General features: G+C 43.7%; 1 long non-coding RNA gene across 2 annotated transcripts; it reads right to left on the bottom strand.

The window, feature by feature from the left end:
• Positions 1–7,725: 7,725 nt before the first annotated feature.
• Positions 7,726–8,582, bottom strand: LOC124383937. 2 transcript variants are annotated; one of them, XR_006925304.1, is made up of 2 exons: positions 8,441–8,582; positions 7,726–8,367 (listed from the first exon to the last, which is right to left on the bottom strand). It is a non-coding gene; the product is annotated as an uncharacterized LOC124383937 (long non-coding RNA). The 2 variants fall into 2 exon arrangements; XR_006925303.1 differs by having other exon boundaries at positions 7,726–8,011; positions 8,441–8,550.
• Positions 8,583–11,089: the final 2,507 nt, after the last annotated feature.

The raw sequence follows: 11,089 nt of genomic DNA, 5'->3' as shown, positions 1-11,089 counted from the left end.
GACAAGAGCCAAATTGTGATGGATAGAAACCTGGGTCAGAGCATCTCCAAAAGTGCAGCTCCTATGGGCTGGACTACAGTGGTCTATATCTAATAGCCTAAATTGCTAAAGAAGTAAATGCTGTTAATGCTCAATAGGTCAGTACTGTTTTTTTTGCAGCAAAAGGGGGAAAGTTATGCCTGTTTGCTGTAAATCACGTCCTTTATAACAACAGCAAGAGAGTGACAACCTGGAAAACACCCTCTCATGTTTCTCTGTTAAATTCAGCTAGGATCAATAGTTCAGTGTTCAGTGGGCAGAGAGCAGAAAGATGTTTTTTTCCATGGGTGAGATGACATTTGACAAGTGCTGCCCCATTTTGTGTTGTACTTGTTTAAAGAATTGCCAATAATGATGCTTTTGCATTAGTAGAAATATAAAGCTGGGGTGCGATAGGGTAGCCTTGCAGGTCTTTCAAAGGAATAATTGCACAATAATAATAATAATAATTGCATGATTGCACACAGGGCCATGGCACGTTGTTCACACACTTCTCTCTTGTTCTAATGACTATCAAAATCAATTGAAATAAACTGAATTTATTGCACTGTCTTTGTGTCTATAATTTCGAGTGGCTAGAAGTCTAGATCTAAAAGCCCATTATGTAAAATAATTACCAAAACTGAACAGTTAAACATTTTTATCCAGATTTGCAGTACAGACATCAGTAGCAGCATTTACTTGTCAGTGTTGGTATGTGATTATGGTATAAGTGTGGCGGGACGTTAATTAGACAGAAACTATAACTCAGCTGACTACGCCACCCTGTTAACAGGGAACACTATTATAGATTAATCATCTACAAAAGACACACAGGTACGTGGTTTCAATAAACAGAGGCAAGAGACGTGGATACCAAAGATACAAAAAAAATGTTTTATTTCACAATAAATATTACTTTTAAAACATGGGCTGGAATAAAATAGGCATAAAAGGAAACCGAGGCTTACCTAAAGCAGGTAAAACTAGCCTAATGAGTATGCGGCTACTATATCGCCAGGAGCATAACACCAAATGCACAAGAGCACCACACACTCACACAAACACGGTAAGACCAAGCGTGAACACACTGCACCCTGTGATAGAGTCCCACCACCGCACGCCAAGGCCAACTAGCCGTCTGCCTGAAGCCTCGGTTCCTATAACAAAGACACTGTTAACCAAATTTAAATCACACAAGAAATAATAGAAATAATAATTGAATGTTGTGTTTGAATGAATATACAATGAGTCAAACAAAATCATAAACAAAGCTAGCAAACAAACAAAGTAAAGTAAAACAAAGCATACAAAATTAAGTAAAACAAAGCATAAACAAAACTAGCAAAGCAACCAAGCATAAAGCTAGCAAAGCAAACAAAGCTAGCAAAACAGACAAAGTAAAGTAACACAAAACAACGAAAAACAAAGCAAAGCAGAGTAAAAACAAAGCAGCAGCGTCAAAGTACGTTGCCCCGCAGGCCGCACTGAATGACTCCTCTTAATACTATTCCACCTAAAAAAAGGATTAAGTAGAACATTTATTCATCCCACCAAACACCACAAACCTCAGCAGAGATAGCTACACATACATTAATATTGTCGTTTCGACCACAAGTCCAGCCGCACAGGCAAATGGACATCAAACCGGCAAGAAGGCACGGGATTACGGCGGGTTCATGTTTAAAAGCAGTCGCCGAGCCACATGGAATGATTACACGTTGGAAACTATAATTCAAATAACGCTAGTTACCACAAACACACACGTTGATACACCCTTGCTAGCAAGCACATACCTGTGAGACAGGAAGAGTCTAAACCAGGAAGGGGCGGGCCTCGGGCAATGACACACAAGCGGTGATCACACAACATGGTGCATTAAAAGTCCCCTTTTATATAGTCTTGCATGTATCTGATTGGACAACTGATGCTTTCATGACAATTTAAAGGGACACTCACAGTTCGTCCCACTACAATCTACCCCCCACTGACGGATCCTACTACTAGGGTCCTACTACTAGGGTCAGGATTACCTAATCCCATGGCCTAAAAATGCCTGGCACCATGCCATGCATTTGCTGCTGGGAGCCCTCACCTGTCCCACCTACTGAACGGGGAAGATGGTGTACATTTGGATGTTGGCCCGCATTTGCACGCTTTTGTCCTGCGTAACGCACCCTCATCCACCCTAACCAGGGCTTCAGGCTGTGGCTCCAGCAACATAGCTGTATCCCTAGCTGGAGCCTGTAATCCTGGCCAGTTAGCAGGAGCGGGTCCCGTAACACTCACCCTCTCCTGTGGACCATGTTCCACCCCAGATGCCAGCCCACCAAATCTTAATTCGACATCAACTTGATCCCGTTCTTGGACCAAAGCTAATAAATCTACCTCATCCTCTTCCTCAGCTAACGATGATGTGCCCACAACTGGGTCAGGTAAAGGACTGCCATGGTTAGTACCAACTGTGTCCTTACAGACTCTTCTCTTTAGCAGTGAACGATGCACGTTCCTTACCTTGGTCAGGTCATCTACAGGCGCAATGGTGTACACTACACCACCTTCCTTGGGTGCCCTTATCACTTGGTAGACCACTGGGCTCCATAGGTCCTGGATTTTATGGCGGCCCTTACCCCATAATCACGGAGGTACACCAGTTGACCCTCCACCAATGGTTCATCTCGGACGTGCTGATCATGATTGGCCTTGCGCCTATCAGCCATGACCTGCAGCCGTTCCCGTGCACCTGCAAAGGCCACCTGGAGCCTCGTTTGATGTTCCAAGACCCAGTCATGCACACTACCCTCCCTTAGCTGTGGTTCTCCCCAACAGAAAATCTACAGGCAATCGTGGCTCCTGTCCAAACATCAAGAAGTGTGGCGATTCCCCTGTGCTCTGATGAGGGGTGCTATTATAACTGAACACTACCTGGGGAAGACACGCTACCCAGTCTCGTTTCCTGGACACTGGCAGAGTACGCAACAGATTATGTAGAGTGCGGTTAAAGCGTTCACACTGGCCGTTACCGGCAGGGTGATAGGGGGTAGTACGAGACTTCACCACACCATAAAGCTCACATAACTGACGTATCAACAAAGACTCAAAATTTCGACCCTGGTCCGAGTGGAGACGGCCCGGAACACCGAACCTGTAAAACCATTCGGTCACCAGGGCTTGTGCCACCGTCTCCGCCGCTGATCCCTCGTTGGAACAGCAAGGGTATACTTACTGAAAACGTCAGTCATCACCAAAACGTTTTCGATGCCAGAGCTTGTGGGCTCTAACACTGTGAAGTCCACTGCCAAGATGTCATTTGGCCTAGATGACATTAACCGCCCCATAAAAGCCTGAGCCAGTGGCTGGGTGTCTTTGGCTGCCTGGCACCAGTCACACTCGTGACACCAACTTGCCACATCCGAGGACAAACCCGGCCAATAACACCTCTGTTGCACTAACTCCATGGTGCGCTCCCTGCCCTGGTGTCCATGTTGCTGATGCAACTGCCTTAACACCTCTGGTCTCAAGGCAGCAGGCAAAACCAATTGCAACATCTCTTCCTTACCATTAGGGCAGTGAACCCGACGATACAACATACCATCTAACTCCGTCAACCGATCCCACTGGCGGAGCAAGGTTAAGGCTGCCTTAGTCATTTGGCGCCGCTCATTAGGTCCTGGGTGATTTCCTTGTCTCCAAAATCGCAACACTTCCCAAATAACTGGATCAGCTGCCTGCAAAGAACGCAAGTCACCAGCAGAATAACCAGGAAGTGTAGAGACCATACACTGGGTCGCTATACCCACAGAATCTACCCCAGCTAATGACTGCAAAGACTCAGGGATTGCAGTGCCGGGGGTCAACCCATCCAACCCACCAGGTTCCAGGGGATCCCTCCGTGACAGCGCATCTGCATTTCTATTACTCTTACCAGAGCGATACTTGATCTCAAAATCAAAAGCCGCCAGCTGAGAAGCCCAACGCTGCTCAGTCGCCCCCAACTTTGCAGAGGTCAGATGGCTAAGGGGATTATTATCTGTGAATACCACACACTTATTTCCCAACAGATATTCACGGAATTTCTCCGTCATGGCCCACTTGAGCGCAACAAACTCCAACTTCATAGAGCTATAATTTGACATGTTGCGCTCAGTGGGCCTTAAACTGCGACTAGCATATGCCACTGGTCTTACCTTGCCTTCAGTTTCCTGGGAAAGGACTGCCCCTAACCCTTGATAACTGGCGTCCACCTCCAGAATAAACGGTTTAGAGAAATCTGCACGCAAGTACTGGGCGGTAGTCAGTTTCTCCTTTAACCCCTCAAAGCTCACCTGACAGTTTTCACTCCAGGCACTAGCAAAACTCCTACTTTTCTGCTTACCCTTTACACCAGCAAATTCCCCCACCAGCTTATGCAGTGGGGCAGCCAACTTGGCAAACCCCTCCACAAACCGCCGATAGTAGCTGGAAAAACCCAGAAAGGATCTTAACTCTGTAACGCTAGAGGGACGAGGCCACTGGGCCACAGCCTCGATCTTACTAGGGTCAGTTGCCACACCCCTGGAAGAGATAACATGACCCAAATATTTCACCTCTTGCTGAAGAAAGGCGCACTTCTCTAGCCTAGCCTTTAACCCTTCCCGTTCCAGACGGCTTAAAACAACCTCCAACCTCTCCAAATGTTGAGTAATTGAGGTGGAGAACACCACGATATCGTCTAGATATAAAAGTAAGGACTGACACTGTTGGTCCCCAAATACCCTCTCCATAAGTCGCTGGAAGGTAGAGGGGGCATTGCACAACCCAAAAGGCATACGATTCCATTCAAACAGGCCAAATGGGGTGCAAAAAGCGGTCTTTGGCTTATCCCCCTCTGTGACAGGGACCTGGTTATAACCACTAGCTAGATCCATAGTGGAAAACCAACAGGCCCCCGTCAACGCATCCAGCGACTCCTCAATCCGAGGCAAAGGAAATGCATCCCTCCTGGTCTTGGCGTTTAACTGGCGGTAGTCAACGCATAGCGTAGACTACCATCCTTTTACCAAGACAATTGGGGAGGCATATGGGCTGCAACTTTCCTAATTACCTGAGACTCCAGCAGCTGATTGATGTGGGCTCGAACAACCTCATACTCAGAGGAGGTACCGGCGATGTCGCTGCCGCACAGGGATATCATCTAAGAGGGGATATCATGAGATATAAGACTTGTACATCCCAAATCACCATCATGTTCGGAGAATACCGTCTGATATTTTGTAAGCAAGGCCCTCACCTTGCCCTGTTCCAGTTCTGGCAATGCAGTCAGGTCTACTTTTGCAATCTGCTCTAAAACAGGGGCACTAACTGCTAGAGTGGCTTGAGAATACACATTTGCTGTAGTGGATCTAACTTCAGTAACACCTGCCGGCAAACTGACAACATGCACTCTACCCAGGGTACCTAATACTCTGCGTGGAAAAAGGAGGACATCAGACGTGCCTATGTTGACCACTGGCACATAAACTGAGCCTCCAATCACTCGCACCAAGGCGGGGGATGCCAGCAACCCTTCGGGTAACCCAGACTCAATGGGCTCGAACAGTACAGTACTACCTGCCAACTGTTCTGCACAAGTTGCCGCAACCAACTTAATAGTACCACCTGTGACACGACATGCCCGAGGACCACGCACTCTTACCCTAGTCATACACTCAACGCGAGATTGCTCGCTACCTTGATGGCAGTGTTGTAGGGCTTGAAAAACTGAAAGTGGCGCACTAGAAACCGGAGGAGAATCAAACAAAGCGGGGCCATGCTGTCCAAAGAGCTCCTGGTAGCATCGCCCAAGTACATTCATCCCCAACACACCAGGGACTTGAGAGCGCAAGCCACCAGGAGGATCCTGACCACCAGCACCCCACATCGCGGAACTATCCTACCACAGAGCTCAATATCCAATTCCATATAACCGATATATGGAATTGAGAGCCCATTTGCAGCTCTTAGCTGCAACCAGGAACACGACCTCAAGTGCTCCTGACCCCATGGCTCAAAATGTTGAATAAAACAACTTTCCGTTATAGTTGATACCATCGAACCGGTGTCAATTAAACAAGGGACTAACACACCACCAATTGAAACATTCAGATGCGGGCAAGAAGACATTAAATTTGGAACTGAACTAGATTTCTTACCATCTGAGTCAGCCATTTTCCCAGCCGAGCTGTGACTCTTCAGCACGGCCGGAATTAGTTTTCCGACACATTAGCTTGCGACTGCACACCTCAATGGCCTGATCAACACGAGCGAAATGGTGACGGGACATGACACGTTCCCTTCGCATTCCGTGCAAAATGGCCTGGTTTTGACAACGCCTACAGATCATGGGCCCACTACGAAAAGTTTGGGTACGAGGACGAGAATGGGGCCCTTGCAAATGGGCAATATTCTGGGTAAGCTGATTTAATTGCTCTTGTTGTAATTTTAACATTTCTTTAAGCTCCCCTATTTCAGACTTCTCAGACGAGCTACAACGGCCCTGAACTTCATACTGAAACCCGTGCGCCAAAGGGACAGAAAGACTTGACCCCTTGCTCCGCCCGGCATTCCTCCGCTCCCAACGAATAGCTTCGCCACGCACCTCCAAGAGTGTAGAATGGGGCTGTCGACGAACCAATTGTTTTAATTCACGGCGAAGAGAAGGGTCACAAACATATTCGACAAACTGGTCCCTTAATAAAATCTCTGCATTTGGCATGGCATTTGGGGACTTCTGCCTCACTTTCTCCAAGAGGCTCAATAAGGCCAAAGAGAACTCCAGCAAGGTCTCGCCTTCCTGTTGCTTCCTAGAAAAAAAGGCTTCCTGCAGGGCAACATAAGACTGGGAGCATCCATATAACTCTTGCAAAATGGAAAAAATTCTCTCTGGGTCTCCGGCTCAATAACAGGCGATGTCTAACCTCCTCACGTGCGTTCCCTCCTAAATGATCAAATAGGAAAAATGCCTGGTCTGCCACTGACAAATGACGAGTTCTTATACAAGCTTTTGCTTCCTCGATCCACTCATTAATGCCAATGCCCGATCTACCATCGAATATTGGACATTTTCTATCCCTTGGAATAAACACAAGGCGTTCGGTTAACGTGGCACCAGCACTAACTGGTTGATCAATAGGTGGCACCACAGATCCTCGAGAGGGGCCAGCTATGGGACTGGATGGAGCAGCAGGACTCTGCTCCTGGCGCAATTTGTCATTATCCGCCTTAATTGAGCAACAAGCTCCCTTAATTCCTGCAATTCCGCTTCCATTTGTTTACGGGAAAACTTAACGAACAAAGTCAGTAAAAGCTATGGAAACCCACTGCTGGAACGCTCCAAGTCCACTGAAATGACACTGCTGCTTTGTTCCACACACTCTAAACACAAAAAACAAAAGAAAGAAAAGCACACAAGGAATACAAAAAAAAAAAAAAAAAAAAATTACCTCTAATCCATCCACAAGTCACAACTAGAACCTTCAACAAAATAACACTAAGCATCCACGTCTCAGCCCCACAAAGAGAAACGCAAATCCTGCCGACTACGCCAAAGTGTGGCGGGACGTTAATTAGACAGAAACTATAACTCAGCTGACTACGCCACCCTGTTAACAGGGAACACTATTATAGATTAATCATCTACAAAAGACACACAGGTACGTGGTTTCAATAAACAGAGGCAAGAGACGTGGATACCAAAGATACAAAAAAAATGTTTTATTTCACAATAAATATTACTTTTAAAACATGGGCTGGAATAAAATAGGCATAAAAGGAAACCGAGGCTTACCTAAAGCAGGTAAAACTAGCCTAATGAGTATGCGGCTACTATATCGCCAGGAGCATAACACCAAATGCACAAGAGCACCACACACTCACACAAACACGGTAAGACCAAGCGTGAACACACTGCACCCTGTGATAGAGTCCCACCACCGCACGCCAAGGCCAACTAGCCGTCTGCCTGAAGCCTCGGTTCCTATAACAAAGACACTGTTAACCAAATTTAAATCACACAAGAAATAATAGAAATAATAATTGAATGTTGTGTTTGAATGAATATACAATGAGTCAAACAAAATCATAAACAAAGCTAGCAAACAAACAAAGTAAAGTAAAACAAAGCATACAAAATTAAGTAAAACAAAGCATAAACAAAACTAGCAAAGCAACCAAGCATAAAGCTAGCAAAGCAAACAAAGCTAGCAAAACAGACAAAGTAAAGTAACACAAAACAACGAAAAACAAAGCAAAGCAGAGTAAAAACAAAGCAGCAGCGTCAAAGTACGTTGCCCCGCAGGCCGCACTGAATGACTCCTCTTAATACTATTCCACCTAAAAAAAGGATTAAGTAGAACATTTATTCATCCCACCAAACACCACAAACCTCAGAGATAGCTACACATACCTTAATATTGTCGTTTCGACCACAAGTCCAGCCGCACAGGCAAATGGACATCAAACCGGCAAGAAGGCACGGGATTACGGCGGGTTCATGTTTAAAAGCAGTCGCCGAGCCACATGTAATGATTACACGTTGGAAACTGTGAGACAGGAAGAGTCTAAACCAGGAAGGGGCGGGCCTCGGGCAATGACACACAAGCGGTGATCACACAACATGGTGCATTAAAAGTCCCCTTTTATATAGTCTTGCATGTATCTGATTGGACAACTGATGCTTTCATGACAATTTAAAGGGACACTCACAGTTCGTCCCACTACATAAGCAAGATCTATGGCTAAGTGTGGATTACACAAATCCGTGTTGTGGATTAAAATATAGTAATACATGCACAGCCGTGGATTATCCTGCTTACACCAATAAAGTATAAACAAGCAAACAACTTACAGAAAAGTGCAGGTTGTCTTTAAGAAACATTTAGTAATGATTAGTGTTTTCTAAAGTTTATTTTGATTTAACCAAACCAGCAATAAATATCTAAAACCCCAGTGCCAGACCACTCTTAACACACAACTGGTTTCACATCATAATAGCTGTGAAAATTGGCTGACATCACTGATTCATAGCTGACAGTGGGCTATTGCCTATGCAAGATAAAAGCATGTCATTTGCATGATTGTCAGTGAAGTAAAGCAATTACATTAGAGCTGTTTACATGAGTAAACAGTGGACATTGTTCCAAAGCAGCTTTTATGAAATAAACAGATTACAAATCTAAATGTGAAAGTTTGTGACATAGTCTCGCTAGTGAACCAGTATCTAATAATAGATCTAATCATCTAGTGGGGGTGACAGCAGAGAAAAATAATTCCCTGAGATGGTATGAGGAAGAGTCCTTAAAAGGAACAGTTGTGCTGTGTCAGCATGATTGGGTTTTCTCACTCTCTCAGTCATATATACATAGAAAATGTAAACTGCCGTTAAATACCTCCAGGAAAAGGGTAATTCCCTTATGACAAATTCATCTTGGAGAAATTTCATCATACTGGAAGTACAAAATGTGTGTTCATCACAATAGTGTGAGTGATTCATCAGAATCATAAGTATAATTTATGTTTTTTTTTTACACATGCATTATGTAAAAATAGTAAATAATCAAAAATAAATAAACACATTTTGGTAGACTGTATATGTGCATGTGTATATGTGCATGACCTCTTACCTCATCTTAAACAAACACAGATAATAAAAAATCAACATCTACATACCTACAAAGACCAGTCATGTGATTTTTTTCTTTTTTTTATAGATATAACCTCCGTTACAAAGCTTGCACAGATTTCAGTTTGCACATACTAATGTTTCAATCACTTTTTTCAATCACCAGTTTAGTGTACCAGTAGAAGCGTGGAGATGTTTAGGAGAGATGGCAGTGGAGTTTTTAACTAGATTCTTCAACAAAAGTTTGGAAGGTGAGAGGATGGAATGAAGAAGGTGTTTGCTGGTACTGATTTTTAAGAATGAGGGAGATGTGCAGACCTGCAGTAACTACAGGGGAACTAAGTTGATCGGTCACACCATGAAGTTATGGAAAAGAGTAGTGAAAGCCACGCTGAGAGAAGAGGTGACCGTCTGTGAGCAACGGTTTGTTTTCATTCCGAGAAAGAGCACTACAGATGCAATATTTGCTTTGAGGATGTTGATGGAGAAGTATAGAGAAGTGTGGCAAGAGTAAAGCTTATAGGACTTAAAGTGTATAGGACTGTGGTGAGACCTGTGATGTTGTATGGATTAAAGACAGTGGTATTGAGTAAAAGACAGGATGTGGAGCTGGAGGTAGCAGAGCTGAAGATGTTTTTGTTGGGAGTGACGAGGACGGTTCATAACCGTTTTTTTACAGCTCAGAACTGTCTAATTTAAAGGTTTATGTTGTAATAATTACAGTAAAACCTATAATTATTTCATAAAGCAGATATGAAACTATTTAAACTAAGGAAAAAACATTAAATATGTAAATGATGTTGAACAATTTTTTATTATAAATAACCACAGTGAATTCAAAGCATCAATTTTATCACACTGGCTGGGAGCTAAAAGAGATAAAAGTTACATTGCTAAACATTCAGATTTTATCTTTAAGAAACTATTAACAGTACTTTCATTCTAAGTGATGAACCTAAATCAAATCATCAAAGCCCGTCAAAATCTATTAATAGACTTGGACACCAGTGTGGTCCCATGTATTTTTTAATAAAGACTGGCAAGCATTTAAAACAACATTACTGTATTTTTCTGTTCTTGTGTTTTAACAGAAGTATACAGTGGTTTAAGATCAGATTAAGATCAGTCAGTGAAGACTATTCATTTAAAATTTAGACTCAGAAATTAAAACATTTCTGCTACCTAATTGCCACTTTAAACTGAGCTTGGGAAGATACAGTAGGTAACGGTTCAGATAAACATTTACAGTAAGAACTACTAAAATACTAAACAAGGCACAAGTGCTTACAGAGTATAGTATATTGTTACCACTATACATGTGGTTACAACTCAAGTCATTAACATTTCAATGTTTATAAAGTTTAAACTTGGAAACCATTTGCAGGCCACCTTTACCAAGTCTCTCTGACCAGAAAGGTCAGAGATTAGCAAGTC

The sequence above is a fragment of the Silurus meridionalis genome, chromosome 4 (genome assembly GCF_014805685.1).
Source record: "Silurus meridionalis isolate SWU-2019-XX chromosome 4, ASM1480568v1, whole genome shotgun sequence".
Classification (NCBI taxonomy): Eukaryota; Metazoa; Chordata; class Actinopteri; order Siluriformes; family Siluridae; genus Silurus; species Silurus meridionalis.
Note: the sequence above shows the minus strand (reverse complement) of the source record. Positions and strands in the feature narration are given on the sequence as shown.